Genomic DNA, 16,849 nt, shown 5'->3' with positions numbered 1-16,849 from the left:
TTGCAACCTGCCGAGCGCAGATCTTTGTTTAGTGAATGAGGGAGACACACCCGGGAACGGCTTGCACTTACTCACGAGATGTCAGTGCAGGTACCACGTTTCACCCAGCTGTTAAATCCGCATTGGAAGATCAGTATTCAAGAGGCTAATGTTTGCCTCTATCCACTCACTAAATAAACGTTTATTGAGTGTCCGGCCCACGCCTCCCTAAGTCGCTGTGCTGGAACCAGGGTCACTGTGAAAAGCAAGCCAGGCTCTGTCCCCCACCGACCTGCCCTCCTGGCAGGAGGCCGTGCACAGAGTTCCATGCTCGGTCCCGATGGGCCACTCCCAGGGGCGCCCGGTGGGCACCCAGCCAGGACTGGGGTGCTGCTGGACGGGGAAGGTAGCTTCGCAAACACTCTGTGCACATGGGCCGTGGGCCCCTTGGCAGCCTGCCTCCCTGCTTATGATCGTTCCCGACCACAGCAATCCCACAGGGCTGTGTGGGCTGGGCACTGACACCACCAGCTTCTCCACCAGCATGTGACATCACAAAGGCTCAGTGGCCAGGGCAGCGGTGGCCTTCAAGCCACACCAATCACCCTTGAATAAAGGCAGTAGGAAGGCATCCCGGGCCTGAGGCAGTCTGAACAGGTCTTAGGAGAAGGCGCCCTACCCGCCTGTTTCCGGACTTCAGCTGTACACGGTCATCTAAGGTGTACGCATTCCTTCTAAGACCATGGTTCTTATAGCCTGAGAACTGCATCATTCTGAACTGGGGGCTTTGGAGAGCAATCCCTCTGTGCGATCTCACCACCCTCGGGAGAGAAGAAACTGGACAGGACGGCAGGCCCAGGGAGGCCCAGTGACCTGTGGACGGTCCGGGGCCTGCAGTCCTCACGCACATCTGACATGTTCCCCGCTGCATCCTGGGAGGCGTGAGCTCCCCTAGACGTCTGCTTGTCGAATGAGGCGGGAGACCTAGGCCTGTCAAGGAGACATGGGTCAGCACGAGAGAGAAGCCGGGTACAGATGTGACGTAGGGGGCCGGTTGGGTATGGGTCCCCGGGGCCCCCCAAGAGCCTTGAGCTGGATGCCCACTGTCCTCTGAGCACCTACAGCTCCAGCCCGGGCCCTGGGGCATCGTGCTAAACAAGCAGACAGCACGGAGAGCCCCACGTCTGAGAAGGACAATTCTGCCATTGACGAGGTTTTGATAAGAGACAACCGGGAAGGCGGTGTGGCCAGTGGTCAGGGACACCTGGGGAGGCAGCCTGCATGGTGAGCCAGGAGGAAGGGAGGGCCAGACCCTGCAGCTCGGGGGAGGGGTGAGGGGCCCTGATGGGGGAGGCCTTGGCGTCTGCAGGACAGAGCTAAAGCCAGTGTGGCCACCAGGAGCAGAGCAAGCGGGGGGCGGGGCCTCACACGGGCTCGGAGGAAGGGGAGGGTCCCAGCACCCCACTCATGTTTATGGCTCTGGATTTTGTTCCGAGAGCAGTTACTACTAAGCCCCGGAAGAGAGCCAGCAGGGAGGGGGCGTGACGTGCTGCACCATGAGACATGTCTCCGAGGCCTCCCTCCTCTCGGGGCCTCTCCAGAGGCGTCGGCTCTGGTCCTGATGTCAGAGCTGGTGGCCTTCAAGTGACTGAGGTCCCAACCCTTCTGGGGCCCAGACTGTTGCTCAGCTGCAGGCAGACACCCAGGGAACCGTGGGGCCTGGGGACCGAAAGCCAGGCCTCCTGGTCCCCAGAACACGGCAGCAGGGGGGCAGCAAGACGGGAGTCAGCTTGCGACTGTTCTTCGTGCTGGGTTGCACGTGAGTTCTGAGCCCAGTCTTTCCACAAGGGCGCAGTGACCGAGACCTCCCCGTAGGCCTCTGAGACGCCGTCACTCGAGCTGAGAGCCTGGATGAGACACAAGGAGCCTGTCGCTGGCAAGGCTGCCTCTTCTCGGAGGCACAGTCCTGCACCTTCTCTGCTTCCCAGAGGGGACGTACGGAAGGAACAGACTTCCAGACTGCCGAGTATGTGACTTCAGGGTCCAAGAGTGTTCGGTTCACGTGTCCCCCAGGCTGGTCCATAGTGCCCGGTGTTCTCCCAAACTCTAGGGGAGATGCTGCTGTGAGGTATTGTTTGGACGAGATTAACTTTGCATCGGGCCACTTTCAGGAAAGTGGGTGACCCTGCGTAACATGCAAACAGCTGAAGGCCTGCAAAGAAACAGACAGACTGTTTCCCAAAGAAGAAACAACGTGGAGATCCTGCCTGGGATCCCAGCCTGCTGGCCTGCTCTGCATAATTTCGACTCGTCAGCCCCAACAACTGCGGGAGCCAGTTCTTTAAAGCCCACCTCTCTGCCTGTATACGTATGTGTCATGTCAGTTTGGCTTCTGCGGGGAGCCCTGGATGACACAACTGCACCCTTTGAAGTGGTTCCAGTTGCGCCAGTAGATACTGTGACCTTCCTTGCCTGACACCAGGTCCTTCATAGCAAACAGGCACCAGTTCCGGGTCCATCAACGCAGTCCTGCGTGGCCTGTACAATGTGGACGCAACCAGGCGAGGAGAAAACATCAGGACATACTCAGTCTCTGCAGCAGGAGTGAGACCCGGGCCCTGTACTCTCAGTCTCTGCAGCAGGGACCTGGGTGGTACCCTCATGGCCACGACCAAGTTCGGTGTGAGACACTGTTGTCCTCGAGCTCCCGGGCGCTCCTTTAGAGATGGGCTAGAAGGACATTCGAGGGCGACACCTGTGCCTGTCACTAAGCCACTTGGAGGAGGGATGTCTGCTCCTGGATTCTTCACTGTATTCCCAGTGGTAGGGTTTCTCAGGGAAGTTCCAGGGCTTACTTTCTCTCATTGAACCTGAAAATCTCCACCACCACCACCCCCCCCCCCCCCGCTGCCTTTTATGTGAAATGGATGTTGGATGAAGGGACCACTAGGCCATCTGAGTTTAGACTGTCCACTGCGTGGTCCTGTCCCACTGCTGAGGGGAGGAAGAGAAGGAGACCAGGAGGGGACCCCAGAAAGTGCCCTGCATTCTCAGGATGGATTGGGATCTTACCTCCACGTCCATCTTTGTCACAGGCGAAACCCTCACTGCCCTCATTGTCAAGCTCTGTGATTAGGTCTGTGTAGCCCCTTTGATCGGTGTTGTAGCTGTTTACAACCTGGGCAAAGCATGGCCTCCCGCAGCTCCCAGCCCTGAAGCACCTGCAGCATGGCAGGAAGAGGAAAAATGATTTTATTGGAATCTTCACGGTTTCAATGGCAGTTCTCCTTGGGGAGGGCCCGATGGGATCCCGAACCCTCCTGGAAACACCACCACCTACCACTGGCCGGGGGCCTCGTCCTTTCTGAATTTATTGGCTTCGGCAAGTCAGGTATGCTCCCGGTGGCACCAGCATCAACAGCGAGGAGAGGGCTCAGCATCTTCTGAGTCTTTGTGACCAAGAACTGAATTCTTGACAGGCATGCTACTTCAGAGTGAGTCCCATGATTTCCAGACAGCAGGAGGCCAGAGGCCTCTTGCCCCCGGCCACCTGTGACCCAGGTGTCCCCACCTGTGGCCGCCTGCATGAGCCTCAGGGGTTGGCACAAGCGTCCTGTGGCATGAATCGCCCCGTGAGCGGAGGCAGGGCCCAGGCAAGGGCTGGAGCTGCACAGAGGCTGGGGGTCCCTGGGGAGCCCCTGGGGGGATCCCCCCTTGCCTGGAAATCGATCAGGCTCACCCTCTGCCAGCTGCACTGAGTCAGAGCCCTCCCGCCCCGTGGCCTGCGGCCCTCGGCCGTTCAGCTCCTGGAACAGCTGAGCTCTGGCCCCGGCCCAGCATCCTGCGGGCCCCGTGGAAGCTGCCCCTGCCCACAGATGTCCAGACACCTGCTCCAGCGGAGGGATGGCTCTCGTCCTTACCTGGCAGGCACATAAGAGATGAGCCTCGCCTCCTTGCCTGCTGCGAGCAGCCGCCCAACACTCACAGCTTCCGTTTCGTCCAGGGGTCGGGCGGCCGTGGCCTTGGCAGAATCTGGCACTGCCGGTTACCCTACCAGGATTCGGGTAAGACCTCCAGCTGCTGTGCCCTGTGAGCACAGAAGTGGACGAATGGTGGTGCACGTGTGGACGGCACAGGGTCCTGGCCTCAGACTCGTGTGTCCTCTCTCCCCCAGGCCCAAAGGCAGTGTCCCGGAGCTCAACAGGGGCCGTCTGGCAGCAGGAGGTGACCATGGCCCTCCTGCTTGGCCGTGGGGTCCACAGGCTGCCCCACGTGCACCTCCTGTGCCCCTGAGACCCTGCTGTACGTCTAGACCCCTCGCCCAGAAGAGCAGGCGAACGTTCCTGCCTGTGCAGCGGTATGTTCTTGGGATTCTTTGAACCCTTTTGACAAATCAAGATGTTTATTTTTTATTTTTATGGCAAATTCTAACACTTCTCTTTTGACCTGATATTTTGCAAATTGAAAGGTGTCTCAGGGTTGGTTGCTAGGGAAACAGGTGAAGGTTTGGGCAGGAGGCCAACAGGGAGGCTGAGTGGCTGTGTGGTGTCCCCGAAGCGTGCAGAGACCCTCACACAGAACGTGGTGGCATCTTTGCCGAGAGGGCAGCCGCTCCTGCGGTCTGTCTGCTCCTGAGTTTATGGTCAGCGGCTTCCCTGAGGAGCCAAAGGGCTAACTCGGCCTGGTCTCGACGGTATGGGCTTTGCGTGGACCAGCACAATGTCTGCTGCTCTGCTCAGGGAACCTCAAAACCCAAGGTGTCCTGGGGCACCTGGGGGGCTCAGTCGGTGAAGCGTCCGACTTCGGCTCCGGTCATGATCTCACGGTTCGTGGGTTCGAGCCCTGCGTCGGGTTCTGTGCTGACAGCTTGGAGCCTGGAGCCTGCCTCAGATTCTGTGTCTCCCTCCGTCTCTGCCCCTCCCCTGCTCGCACTGTCTCTCTCTGTCTCTCAAAAATAAATAAATGTAAAAAAAAAAAAATTAAAAAAAAAAACCCAAGGCATCCTGGGGTTCGTGAGGAGTCGCTCAGCCATCTGGCCTCTGCTCACTGGGTTTGTTCGGGAACAAAAGGTTTGCCTTGTCTCCCTCTGTGACCTGGCCTCTTGAAGCCAGATCCCAGTCTTTGTCAAGATCAGACTTTCCCACCCAAACTTGCAAACCACCACGTGGGATCCTGGCCGGGAAGACGCCTTACATCAGAAGAGATGGGGTAGGAAGGAGGGAGCCCGGGCGGGGGGGGGGGGGGGGCAGCCTGTCACGAGTGTGGGCAGGTTAGCGGGCAAGATGCATGGGCCAGGCCTGTTTCGGTAACTCCCGTTTCCTAAGTACAAAGACAGTAGACGCCGATGCCTGAAAATGTAGCACAAGACAGAACGAGAAGCCTCCATGGAGAGAATCATTCCCGACATTGGGCCGTCTCCCCACGGTGCACAACCATGGGACGGCCCCTCCCCACTGAGACAAGCCCCTTGGCTCCCCATCCTGGGCCCCGCCGCCCTTCTGCTCAGTCCCCGGTGGCACCACCGCCCATCGGCGATAGGCAGCGCCCCCCTCCAGGACCCCTCTCACCTACCAGCCGGTCCTCAGTCTCTCCGCCTGCTTCTCTGGGTTCATTCCGTGGGGACTTGTTTAGGTCACGACCCTCAAGATGATGCCAAACTTGTCAAACGTGCATCTTCAGCCCGTCCTGAGCCCCCCAGTATCTGCACTCGGGTGTCCAGGGAGCTGCCCCCACTCACTGAGCTTGTCTGCTTCTCCATAATCTTCCTCAAGCCAGCAGTGGGTGCCGCGCGGACTGACAGCCCTGGAGCCACGTCCCCGCGTCTGGTCTGAGGCATAGTCTATGCACCGGCCCCTCGAGGGTCACCGCGCCAGACTCCATGCCTCCCGTGGTTGGCTGCAGAGCCCTGCCCACGTGCCCGCCATCTGCACCCAGGTCAGGCCACACCCCGGGCTCCCAACGCCCCGAGGGCTGCACCGGAGAGCGCTTGTCTCCCGTCTGGCCCAGGGCTCCGCGGCCCGCTCTCCCCACAGGGCCTCAGACTCGCTGCTCCTCTGTCTGTTTCCCTGACACTTCACCGCTGGCCCTGACTTCATTCACACCCCCTTCAGTGTCGCCTTCCAGAGAGGCCTCCTGGCACGCACAAGGGAGAGCCTCATCCCAACCGACTCTCCCGCCTTATTTTTCTCCACGGTGTTGACCGGCAGTCACCCCACTGTGTGCTGACCAGCAGTCGCCCTGCTGTGCGTCTGTTTATTGGGCTGTCTCCCCACGGTGCTGACCAGCAGTTGCCCTACTGTGTGCTGACCAGCAGTCGCCCTGCTGTGTCTTTTATTGGGCCGTCTTCCCACGGGGCTGACCAGCAGTTGTCCTACTGTGCACTGACCAGAAGTCACTCTACTGTGCGTCTGTTTATTGGGCTATCTCCACAGAAGACAGTGAGCCCAGGAAGGCAGGGCTGGTCCCCAGCACCCGGTGGGGCACCTGGTGGTGGTGCTCCTGGATGAGCAGGTGCAGGACAGGCTGCTTGCATCCTGAGACGTGCACTGTCATGCTGGGCCCTCCAGACTGCTTTCCCCAGCATGTCTCCTAGTCCCCGTCCTGTGCTTCGTTGAAACCACACTCAGCCCTGAAGGATTACAAACAAACTGACAAGTGAACTCAGGAGTCAGACAGGGGGTGATGTCCCAGCTGGGGCTGGACGGTGATGGTGGCCTGAACGAGGCCGGGGCTGTGGGAAGCTGCTTGTGGGCAGGCCCCGGGGGGACTGAGGGCAAAGGCTGAGTGCTGTCTGCGTGCTCTTTTCGTGGTGTGGCGTAGCCAAGGGCTTGTGGGGAGGCATGTGGACGTGTTTCCTCAGCTGCCTGGCCATGCAGCACAGGGCTGACAGAGGCCTGACCCTCCAGTGGTCTGAGACCAGAGGAAGAGTCGACTCTCACAGTCCTAACATGTGAGAAACCTGGGGGCCGCTCGCCCATTACTTTGCGGAGAAAGATGGGCCCTGCCTGGGGCTGAGGTGCTGGGGTCACCAGTGTGTGGAGATGACCCCAGCCTTGCTCCCTGCTTGCAGAAGGTGCGTCATCCAGTGGCTGGTGAATGAACAAGGGGTCCGCTATGGGTGGAGTTGTGCCTCCCCCAAATTCTTACACTGAGGTCCTAACCCCGGCACTTTACAATGTGACCCTATTTGGCATAGGGTCCCTGCAGATACAAGTAGTTAAGATGCGAGCAGGGAGCAGGGTGGGCCCTAATGCAGCCACTGTCGTCCTTACGGGGAAGGACAATGTGAAGGCCGGGGAAGGCCTGGGATGGGTCCTGACTGGACCCCGTGGCCCCAGCTCGGGTCTCCACGGCCGTGAGGTGGTGGTTGTCACGGCCTCCACGGCCGACTCGCAGGCCAGGAACCCGGTCGGTGTTGGTTCCTGGGCGTGTGGACACGAACACACGGTGGGCCGTGTTCCGAGATGTGCGTGTGTGCATACGAGGTCCCCCATGATTCAAAGGCTCATCGGTTCCCCAGGGACGAATACTATGGCAAACGACGCGTTAGGGTGCCCGGTGTCCTACAGCACAGACGGGACAGCACCGTCTCCTTACCGGCCCCTAGCTGGGACTCGCCTGCATACAAAGTCTGCTTCCTCTGGCTTCTTACCTGACTCACATTTTTGCCCACCGGGAGTTTGGGTTGAACTTGGGGGGAAAGGTGGGTGGAAACCCCTGGCCCAGGATGGCTCTGGGGTCAGGAGGGGCCGTCCCAGGGCCAGTGGGCCGAGGCTTCTGCCTCCTTCTGAACCCATCAGGTCTGGGCACAGTTGAGGTGGGCGGGTGAGGTGGGCAGTTTCCTGTCTCTGGCTGAAACAGGAAAGGAGAAGAGTCTGAATGAGTGAGGTGGGAAGCATGGGGGACGGGATGGGAACTTCCTGCACCAAAGCTTCTGAACTTCAGAAGAAACCGGATTTGATGACGGTCGTCCTGACCCCGCCCTCTCTGCTGTAAACATTGGTTTCTAAAGCATTTACAAGGCAGCTTCCCAGGGCAACTGGGAGAGACCAGCATGACAGAATGAGAGGCGTGGCTGATTGCCTGTCTCACTGGGACAGGGACCCCACACCCGGTTTCTGCTGCTGGGCCTGGATCTGAACCCACATTCAAGCTGTGCCCAAGGCCTGGCCCTCCTCGTCTCTCCCTTTGGCCCTGGCACCAGAGGGGCCATCCGTCCCTGGTCCCAAGGAGCCATCGTGGTGATGGTTTCATTTTAGGAGTCAGCTGCCATCCTTCGGGCTGAGGCAGACAGACGGGTGGTGGGGTGAATGGCCCTGTCCCCAGGGAGACTGCAGGTCAGGACGGGACATGGAGCTCACGCAGTCCCTGTGCACCTGTACAGCCCTCACAGGAAGTCGTCATGAACACCGGTGAAGAGAGAGTCCAGTGGCCTCCTGCTGCCCAACTGGCCCCGGGCCCCTGAAAGTTCCGGGAGATGGTCTTCCTCACCTGGTGCACGGTTACTGCTCACTTACGTTCCTTTTGCTAACTTCAAGCTTTTTGCCTTTGGAGGAAAGAAGAAAATAATAAATAAGTACTTAATTTTTTCCTTTTTGGTGAAAAACTGGGAAGCCCCGCAGTGAATTCTTTGGGCAAAGCCAGCCAGGAACGGAGTCAGGCACTTCATGGGCTCCCGAAACGGGATCACACGGCCACGCCGTGGCCACACACTGCTTCTTCCTCTTTCCCAGGGCTCCACACGTGGCGGGACCGAGCTTCGTGTCCCACCTGTTGGATTCACGATTCACGCAGGCCCGGGGTAAGCTACTATTGCCAGCCTGCTAAATTCACATCGACAATGTGCGTGGTTGCCGAAGGGACAGGGAAGGGTGAGCAGGCTGCCTTTCTTGCCTCAGAGGAGGCAGGAGCCAGCACAGCCCTCTGTCCCTCCCTGTCCCTGTCCCTGTCCCTGTCCCTGGGCATTACCTACAGGCACACGGGGGGCTTGTAAGATGCTTTTCTCTGGAAGAGAAGAGACCCCTTAGTCATCACAGTCCCTGGGCTGTCAGCAGTCACCCTACCTACTGGACATAAACTGCAGCCCAGACGGGGTCACCTCAAAAGGACACAGAGACCCCAGGCTGTGTGCCCTGATGCCCACTAAAGTCCAACACAGGGCTACGGGATGCCTGTGAGTGCAGACGACACTGCGTCTACACCTGCATCCACACCCGAGTGAGGACCTAGACACTGTGACTGGATCTATTTACTCTCTGAAAGTTTTAGCCAGTTGAGCATTTTCCTGTAGAAAGCGAAAAGGGTGGGGAAGCATAGTCCACAAGTTAAAAAATTCTTTAGAGTTGGGAAAAGTAAGACAGTCTGTGTTCATATTTAATCTCATATTTATCTAGGTGGTATTCCTATATGGGCCAAATAATTATCAAGTCACTATTTTTATAATATATAAGCAAGGAGTTATTTAACTATAGATTGTTATGATTTCTGTTTGTTTGGCTACATAAGGACACAAACCCTGATTGTCCATTGTTTGTGTTGTAACTAAAGCACAGAGGTGCTGTGATGGGCCCCCAGGGCCCGTCTCCTCCCGCAGCTGTGATGGCCCCCAAGGCCTGTCTTCTCCAGTTGTGGTGGCTCAGATACTCTGGATCAACCTGACTGACTGTAAGTCCCAGACAGAGAGCTGTCTTTGGCACCAGGAAAATGCTAAGTCACAGAAACAGAGCTGCCACATGTCTGGAAAGTCCACATGCTGAAGTCACAGGCAGGGGCCCTCCCTGCTTCGTCTGGGTGCCTCAAGATATAGAATGTCCCTCCTGGAGCAGGCCCTCGTCAGTCTCTAGTGTTGAGGAAGGGGTGCAGCACAGGAACAGGAGACACCTTGTTCTTCTAGCTTGGATTTTGGCTGACAGTCTGGTGGGGAATCCACCCACATGACCAATTAAAATCCTCGGTAAAAATCTGCTAGCTGTTTTCTCCAAACGCCCCTGACCTCAGGACACTTCAGGGAGGAGGTCTCATTGGGGACGCCCTCTGAAAAATGTCCTCTTTGTCCTCGAGCAGGAGGGCCAGGTGGCAGGATTCTTTGTGGGGACCGGGCACATTTCCCAAAGAGAGTTTTGTGGGACCCCAGTTCTGGCACAGGTGTTCCTGGGCGGGGTGGGGGATAGGAGATGTTACTCATCCCGCCCTCAGGGGACCCGTGTTGGGGAGACCCACAGGGAGAAAAGCTGTCTGGCCACAGAAACGCACCCTCTTTATTTTTTTGAGAAATAGGTAGAACGTATTGAACACTGGTTGCTCTGAGTCCTTCGGGTGCCCCCCTCTGCCTGGCGCGTCGGTCTGGGGTAGGGGCACAAGCAGAATGTGCTCTAAGGAGAGCTGCACGTGGGGAGCCTGGAGTCAGACCAGCTTCTTGAGAGGATTTTCTCCTCTTGCTTATCAGCAGCTGAGCTCCCGGCGACAAGTGAGAGCAGCCAGGCCTCGGGGCAGAGGGTGCGGGCTGGCGGGCAGGTGGCTGGGTCCCGTCCCGGTCCAGCCCGGCTTCTGGGTGCTCACCCCCTGGACGCCTGCAGGGAGAAGCCTAGGCTGACGCCCCCCCTTGGCCGGCCGCCAACCTGTCCCCGAGCAGAGCAGCGACCGGCAGACACGGGGCCCCGGACGAGTTCTGCCGCGTGGGCTCATGGACATCAATGCCATCACTTCCTCTCGCTTCCCCCCTTGCTCTGAACGAAGGAATAGGAGTCTGTGGAGTCAAACAGCCCAGCATCGTCGTGGGCAGAAACTCATTCTTATTTATTTTCAGTTTCTCTTTCTCCTAAAAAGACAGCATGAAATTGTCTTCCAAAACTGTTTGAAAGAAATGTTAAAAATCGAAGGCTCTTTGAGAGTAAAGGTAAAGTATCTCTAACTGTTATCTCAGATTTTACCAAATTGTTCCTCCTGGGGCTTCACTAGCCCCACCCCCCAGTGCCGTCTCTGTTTATACGATACGCTGGAAGCCGCTTCTGTCCCCACCGCCCTAGCTGCGTCCCTGCGGCTCCCTGAGCAACCGGGGCGCTGTTGGCCCCTGACCCGAGGTTGCTTCTCTTCGAAACCACGTTTGTCCCGTCGTCCTGCCTGATAAGAGGGTCTTACAGACAAAAAGCATTCTGCTCTGCAGCTGCTTCTGTGTCCACGGCACCTACAGCCACGGTCGGGGCGGAGGCCACGGCCTACTGAGGACCTTCCCGACTGCAGCCGAGGAGGCAGACGCCAGCTGCCTGCGGGCCGCCCCGAATTCCTGCAGCGCGACCCCGGCCGTGGGCCAGTCTCCCCTGCCCACGACTTCCCAGCAGACTTTATTTTTAAAGCCCCAGGAACGCGGTGCTTGGAAATCGAGTCTCGCAGTGTTGGCTTAGGAGAGGAGAGGCGGGGAGGTTTCTGAATAACGGGGTGTTTCTAAGTGCGAGCTGGACATCTGCGCCCTGTGTGGCTTGGCGTGCAGCCAGGGGGCCGGCCCTGAAGTGAGGGCAATGGGTATGCAGAGCCCTGTCAATGCTGGAAAGAGACCATGTTTTCATCTTCTCCCCTGGAGGCCCGGCAGCCACCACGTTTGCTCTGCGACCTGTGAAGACAACCCCTCTGGCAGGACACCTGGAGTCCCAGCTTGGCGGGAGTCTCCCTTCAACCAGGAAAATGCAGTGTGAGTAGGAGGCTGAGAACACAAGCCCGAGGCCACCTCCTTTCCATTCCTCCAGGAACAAACACCAACCAGCAAGCGACAGAAGCTTCCAGTGAGGAGGATCCCTGGCCTCCCGGATCTGCAGGCCGGGGACAGAGGCAGGTCAGCAGGGAGGGTGCGCACCCTGGAAATTGCAGAAGGTGGAACACAAGAGCCAGGCAGGTCGGGCTGGGCCTGGACGCTGGTTCCTGCTGGAACCAAGAGAATGGCAGAAGCCTAGGAAGAGGGTAGAGGCCGGGCCGCGAGAGGCCGGCCTTCCCTCCCGGCCCTCTGCTGCTCCGGGGCTGTGCTAGCGGTGGGCTCGGCGACAGCCACGGCAGCGTGTGGGAAGGTGCCGAGCGGGCTGGCGTCACACTGCCCGGAAGCCCCTCTTCCTCACCTGCGGGACGACGGCCTGGCACAGAATGGGCATCTGGGGCCGTGCCCGGTGAGAGCACAGTCACAGCGTCTAGCAGGTGGTTGGCGCCGGGCACCCGAGGGGCGGTGGGCGTTCCCATGCCGCTGCCCAGCGAGCGTCGGGTGGGTCCGGTGCCCGGGGATGCTACGACAGCGGCCCATCCCGCTGGCCTCCTGAGCTCTTGTCCCAGTGGTGACAACTGCGTGGCCACCTCCCTCCGGGGCTGACCCGAGTTCTCAGGCCCACTGATGCGTGTGGGCTGGGTGGCCATCGGTGTAGACGACGGTAGAGGTGAAGGCCCCAGAGGCAAGCACCTGAGTGCAGGGTGTCCGGGGGAGCAGCCCGGCCTTTGAGGGGCCGCCTGTGCCCATCCGTCCTAACCGCCGCGTGACCCGGTGTGACCCTGCGTGGCTCCTCGCGACCCCACCTGGCCTCCCCCCACCACTCCCTGGGCTGTGAATGAAGAAACCGACCTCCTGCCCCTTGATGGGTGTCCAGTTCTGTAAAATCACTTTCCCTATATTCCTAGCTCATCTAGTTTATTTATTTCACTTTTAAAACCCAAAACTGAGGTACAGGACAAGTTTTCCTCTCGGTTTGGGGCGGCTTGAGCAGGGCCTTCACTGGGTTTGCCGGCCGGCTTTCTGGTAACAAAGCCGAGTCCTCGGGAAGTGAGGATGTGGCCCAAAAGCAGGACCGGGGAGCAAGTGTGGGTGTAACAGAGGGCAGCGGGGCGCCTTCGTGACCACGGCCCGTGGGGGGACGTGGGGAGACAGGCTGGGACCGCTAGCCGCCCCTGACCCACCCACGGGTGCCTGTCTGCGGAACGCCTACCCTGAGCCCTTGCGCTTGGAGTGCCACAGGGGGCGGGCGTCCAGTGGGGCCTGTGGGCTGCCGCCCACGGCCATGGGTTGGGTGAAGTCACCACTTCCTGGCAGTTGGCCACGAGCTTGAGAGACCCGTTCCTTCTGGGTGACGTGTTGGGGGGCCGGCCTCGGAGCTCGCAGCAAACGGGATTAATGAACGGACGGTGGTGTAAGCACAGCGTGCAGGGACTTCCGCAGCACTTCTGAGCCCAGAGCCCGCAGTGCGTCTTCGTGCGGCCAGGCTGCCTCTGCCAGAGCTCGGCCAGCGAGCCCCCAGGGCTCTGGGGACAGGCCTGTGGGGAGAAGGAAGACTGAGCCTGAGCCTAATGTGTCCCCTCTTCCTCCCCCACGCTCACATTTCTAGAACTCTTTAAGATCCCTGGAGGGCCGCCTGATGGAGAAGCTCTTCGGGGCCAGAGTGGGGTGGCAGCTGTGGTTTTCCACCTGTGAAGGGCAGGCGAGCCAGTCACACGTGTGAGTGAGGCTGAGTGTGTGCACGTGTGTGAACAAGGCTGAGTGTGCGTGCACACGCGTGGGTGAGGCTGAGTGTGTGCACGTGTGAGCAAGGCCGAGTGTGCGTGTGCACGTGTGAGCAAGGCTGAGTGTGCGTGCATGTTAATCCGGCAAATTCTGAACTTCTCCTTGGAACGAGGACTGAATTAGTTAACCATTGCCGCTGTGACAAATTGTCACAAATTTGGTGTCTCGACAACAACCACGTATCTCCCACAATTCTCTAGGACAGAAATCTGACCTAGGCCTCACTGGGCTGAATCCAGCTGTCAGAGGCTGGTCTCCTCTGGAGAAGTCATCTTTGTTCCTGTGCCTTCTCCATCATCCAGAGGCCCCTGCATTCCCTGCCTCCCAGCCTCTGTGTTCAGAGCCAGTGATGTGGGGCTGAGTCCTCTGCCTGCTGCCCGGGCCGCTCCAACTCAGATCAGCTGATTAGCAACCCTAACTCCATCCGCTAACACAGCACAGTCACGGATGCCAGAGCTGGGGTGTGACCGTCTTTGGAGAGGAGGGGTCGTTACTCTGCTATTCTGTGCAGCGTGGAGTGATGCTCTCTGATACCTTTAATAGGAAGGATGAAGTAGACGGAGAATTAACACGTTCGATCCTGAAACCTAAGCACAAGTGCGTGTATAAGTGCAAGTACCCTCTCGGCCTGTGGAAACTGGGCTTGTCTTGTAGCACGCATGTGTGTGCGCACATGTGAGCGAGGCTGAGTGTGCGTGCACACGCGTGAGCGAGGCCGAGTGTGCGTGTGCATGTGTGAGCAAGGCTGAGTGTGTGAGTGCGTGGGCCAGGCTGAGTGCGTGTGCACAGTGTGAGCGAGGCTGAGTGCGTGTGCATGCGTGTGAGCAAGGCTGAGTGTGTGCACGTGTGTGAAAAAGGAGTGTGTGTGCACGTGTGAGTGAGGCCAAGTGTGCGTGTGCACGTGTGAGCGAGGCTGAGTGTGCGTGTGTGTGAGCCAGGCTGAGTGTATGTGTGCGTGGGCCAGGCTGAGTGTGCGTGCCCAGTGTGAACGAGGCTGAGTGCGTGTGCATGCGTGTGAGCAAGGCTGAGTGTGTGCACGTGTGTGAAAAAGGAGGAGTGTGTGTGCACGTGTGAGTGAGGCCAAGTGTGCGTGTGCACGTGTGAGCGAGGCTGAGTGTGCGTGTGTGTGAGCCAGGCTGAGTGTGTGTGCACGTGTGTGGGTGAGGCTGAGTGTGTGCACTTGTGAGCGAGGTTGAGTGTGCATGCGTGTGAGTGATCCAGGATGAGTGTGTGCACATGTGTGAACAAGGCTGAGTATGTGTGCACACGCGTGGGTGAGGCTGAGTGTGTGCACTTGTGAGAGAGGCCGAGTGTGTGCGCATGTGAGCAAGGCTGAGTGTGCATGCGCATGTGAATAAGGCTGAGTGTGTGTGCGCACGTGTGAGTGAGGCCAAGTGTGCGTGTGCACGTGTGAGCGAGGACGAGTGTGCGTGCACGCGTGTGTGAGCCAGGCTGAGTGTGTGCGCATGTGAGCAAGGTTGAGTGTGCATGTGCATGTGAATAAGGCTGAGTGTGTGTACTCGTGTGAGTGAGGCCAAGTGTGCGTGTGCACGTGTGAGTGAGGATAGTGTGTGCACGTGTGTGAAAAAGGTGAGTGTGTGTGCACGCGTGTGGGTGAGGCTGAGTGTGTGCACGTGTGAGCGAGGCTGAGTGTGCGTGCGTGTGAGCCAGGCCGAGTGTGCGTGTGCATGTGTGAGCGAGGCCAAGTGTGCATGCGCGTGAGTGAGCCAGGATGAGTGTGTGCACGTGTGTGAACAAGGCTGAGTGTGTGTGCATATGCATGGGCGAGGCTGAGTGTGTGCATGTGTGAGCCAGGCTGAGTGTGTGTGCGTGTGAGCGAGGCCGAGTGTGCGTGTGCACATGTGAGCAAGGCTGTGCGTGCATGTGAGCAAGGCTGAGTGCACATGTGTGAGCCGGGCCGAGTGTGCGTGGACACGTGTGTGAGCCGGGCCGAGTGTGTGTGCACGCGTGTGTGAGCAAGGCTGAGTGTGTGTGCGCGTGTGTGAGGCTGAGTGTGCGTGTGTACGTGTAAGGCTGAGTGTGCGTGCATGTGAGCAAGGCTGAGTGTGTGCGTGTGTGTGAGCCAGGCTGAGTGTGTGTGCGTGCGTGTGAGCGAGGCCGAGTGTGCGTGTGCACGTGTTAGCCAGGCTGAGTGTGCGTGCATGTGAGTAAGGCTGAGTGTGTGCATGTGTGAGCCAGGCTGAGTGTGTGTGCGTGCGTGTGAGTGAGTGAGGCTGAGTGTGCGTGTGTACGTGTGAGTAAGGCTGAGTGTGCGTGCATGTGAGCAAGGCTGAGTGTGTGCGTGTGTGTGAGCCAGGCTGAGTGTGCGTGCGTGCGTGTGAGTAAGGCTGAGTGTGCGTGCATGTGAGCAAGGCTGAGTGTGTGCGTGTGTGTGAGCCAGGCTGAGTGTGCGTGCGTGCGTGTGAGTAAGGCTGAGTGTGCGTGCATGTGAGCAAGGCTGAGTGTGTGCGTGTGTGTGAGCCAGGCTGAGTGTGTGTGCGTGCGTGTGAGTGAGTGAGGCCGAGTGTGCGTGTACAGGTGTGAGCAAGGCTGAGTGTGCGTGCATGTGAATAAGGCTGAGTGTGTGTGTGAGCGAGGCCGAGTGTGCGTGTGCACGTGTTAGTGAGGCCGAGTGTGCGTGTGCACGTGTGAGCCAGGCTGAGTGTGCGTGCATGTGAGCAAGGCTGAGTGTGTGCGTGTGTGTGAGCCAGGCTGAGTGTGTGTGCGTGCGTGTGAGTGAGCGAGGCTGAGTGTGCGTGCGTACGTGTGAGTAAGGCTGAGTGTGCGTGCATGTGAGCAAGGCTGAGTGTGTGCGTGTGTGTGAGCCAGGCTGAGTGTGTGTGCGTGCGTGTGAGCGAGGCCGAGTGTGCGTGTGCACGTGTGAGCCAGGCTGAGTGTGCGTGCATGTGAGTAAGGCTGAGTGTGTGCATGCGTGAGCCAGGCTGAGTGTGTGTGCGTGCGTGTGAGTAAGGCTGAGTGTGCGTGCATGTGAGCAAGGCTGAGTGTGTGCGTGTGTGTGAGCCAGGCTGAGTGTGTGTGCGTGCGTGTGAGCGAGGCCGAGTGTGCGTGTGCACGTGTGAGCCAGGCTGAGTGTGCGTGCATGTGAGTAAGGCTGAGTGTGTGCATGCGTGAGCCAGGCTGAGTGTGTGTGCGTGCGCACGTGTGAGCGAGGCCGAGTGTGCGCGTGCACGTGTGAGCAAGGCTGAGTGTGCGCGCGTGTGAGCCGGGCCGAGTGTGCGTGCCCTCACCCAGAACGGACAGGGTGGGCTCAGCGCCCAAGCAATGGCGCGCTCGCTGGCTGGAGTCGGGGTCTGGGCGGCACCGGCACCAGGCCTCTGCCTGCTG

At 59.0% G+C, this 16,849-nt stretch overlaps 1 long non-coding RNA gene across 3 annotated transcripts; it reads left to right on the top strand.

Annotated features, from left to right (window-relative positions):
• Window positions 1-570: 570 nt before the first annotated feature.
• On the top strand, window positions 571-8,489 carry LOC122220618. 3 transcript variants are annotated; one of them, XR_006202956.1, is made up of 5 exons: window positions 571-1,263; window positions 2,151-2,802; window positions 3,075-4,043; window positions 4,154-4,336; window positions 8,363-8,489. It is a non-coding gene; the product is annotated as an uncharacterized LOC122220618 (long non-coding RNA). The 3 variants fall into 3 exon arrangements; XR_006202955.1 differs by lacking the exon at window positions 8,363-8,489 and having other exon boundaries at window positions 4,154-4,785; XR_006202957.1 differs by lacking the exon at window positions 8,363-8,489 and having other exon boundaries at window positions 1,481-2,802; window positions 4,154-4,785.
• Window positions 8,490-16,849: the final 8,360 nt, after the last annotated feature.

Source organism: Panthera leo, chromosome B2 (genome assembly GCF_018350215.1).
Source record: "Panthera leo isolate Ple1 chromosome B2, P.leo_Ple1_pat1.1, whole genome shotgun sequence".
Taxonomy (NCBI): domain Eukaryota; kingdom Metazoa; phylum Chordata; class Mammalia; order Carnivora; family Felidae; genus Panthera; species Panthera leo.
This window is presented reverse-complemented; position numbering and strand designations above follow the sequence as displayed.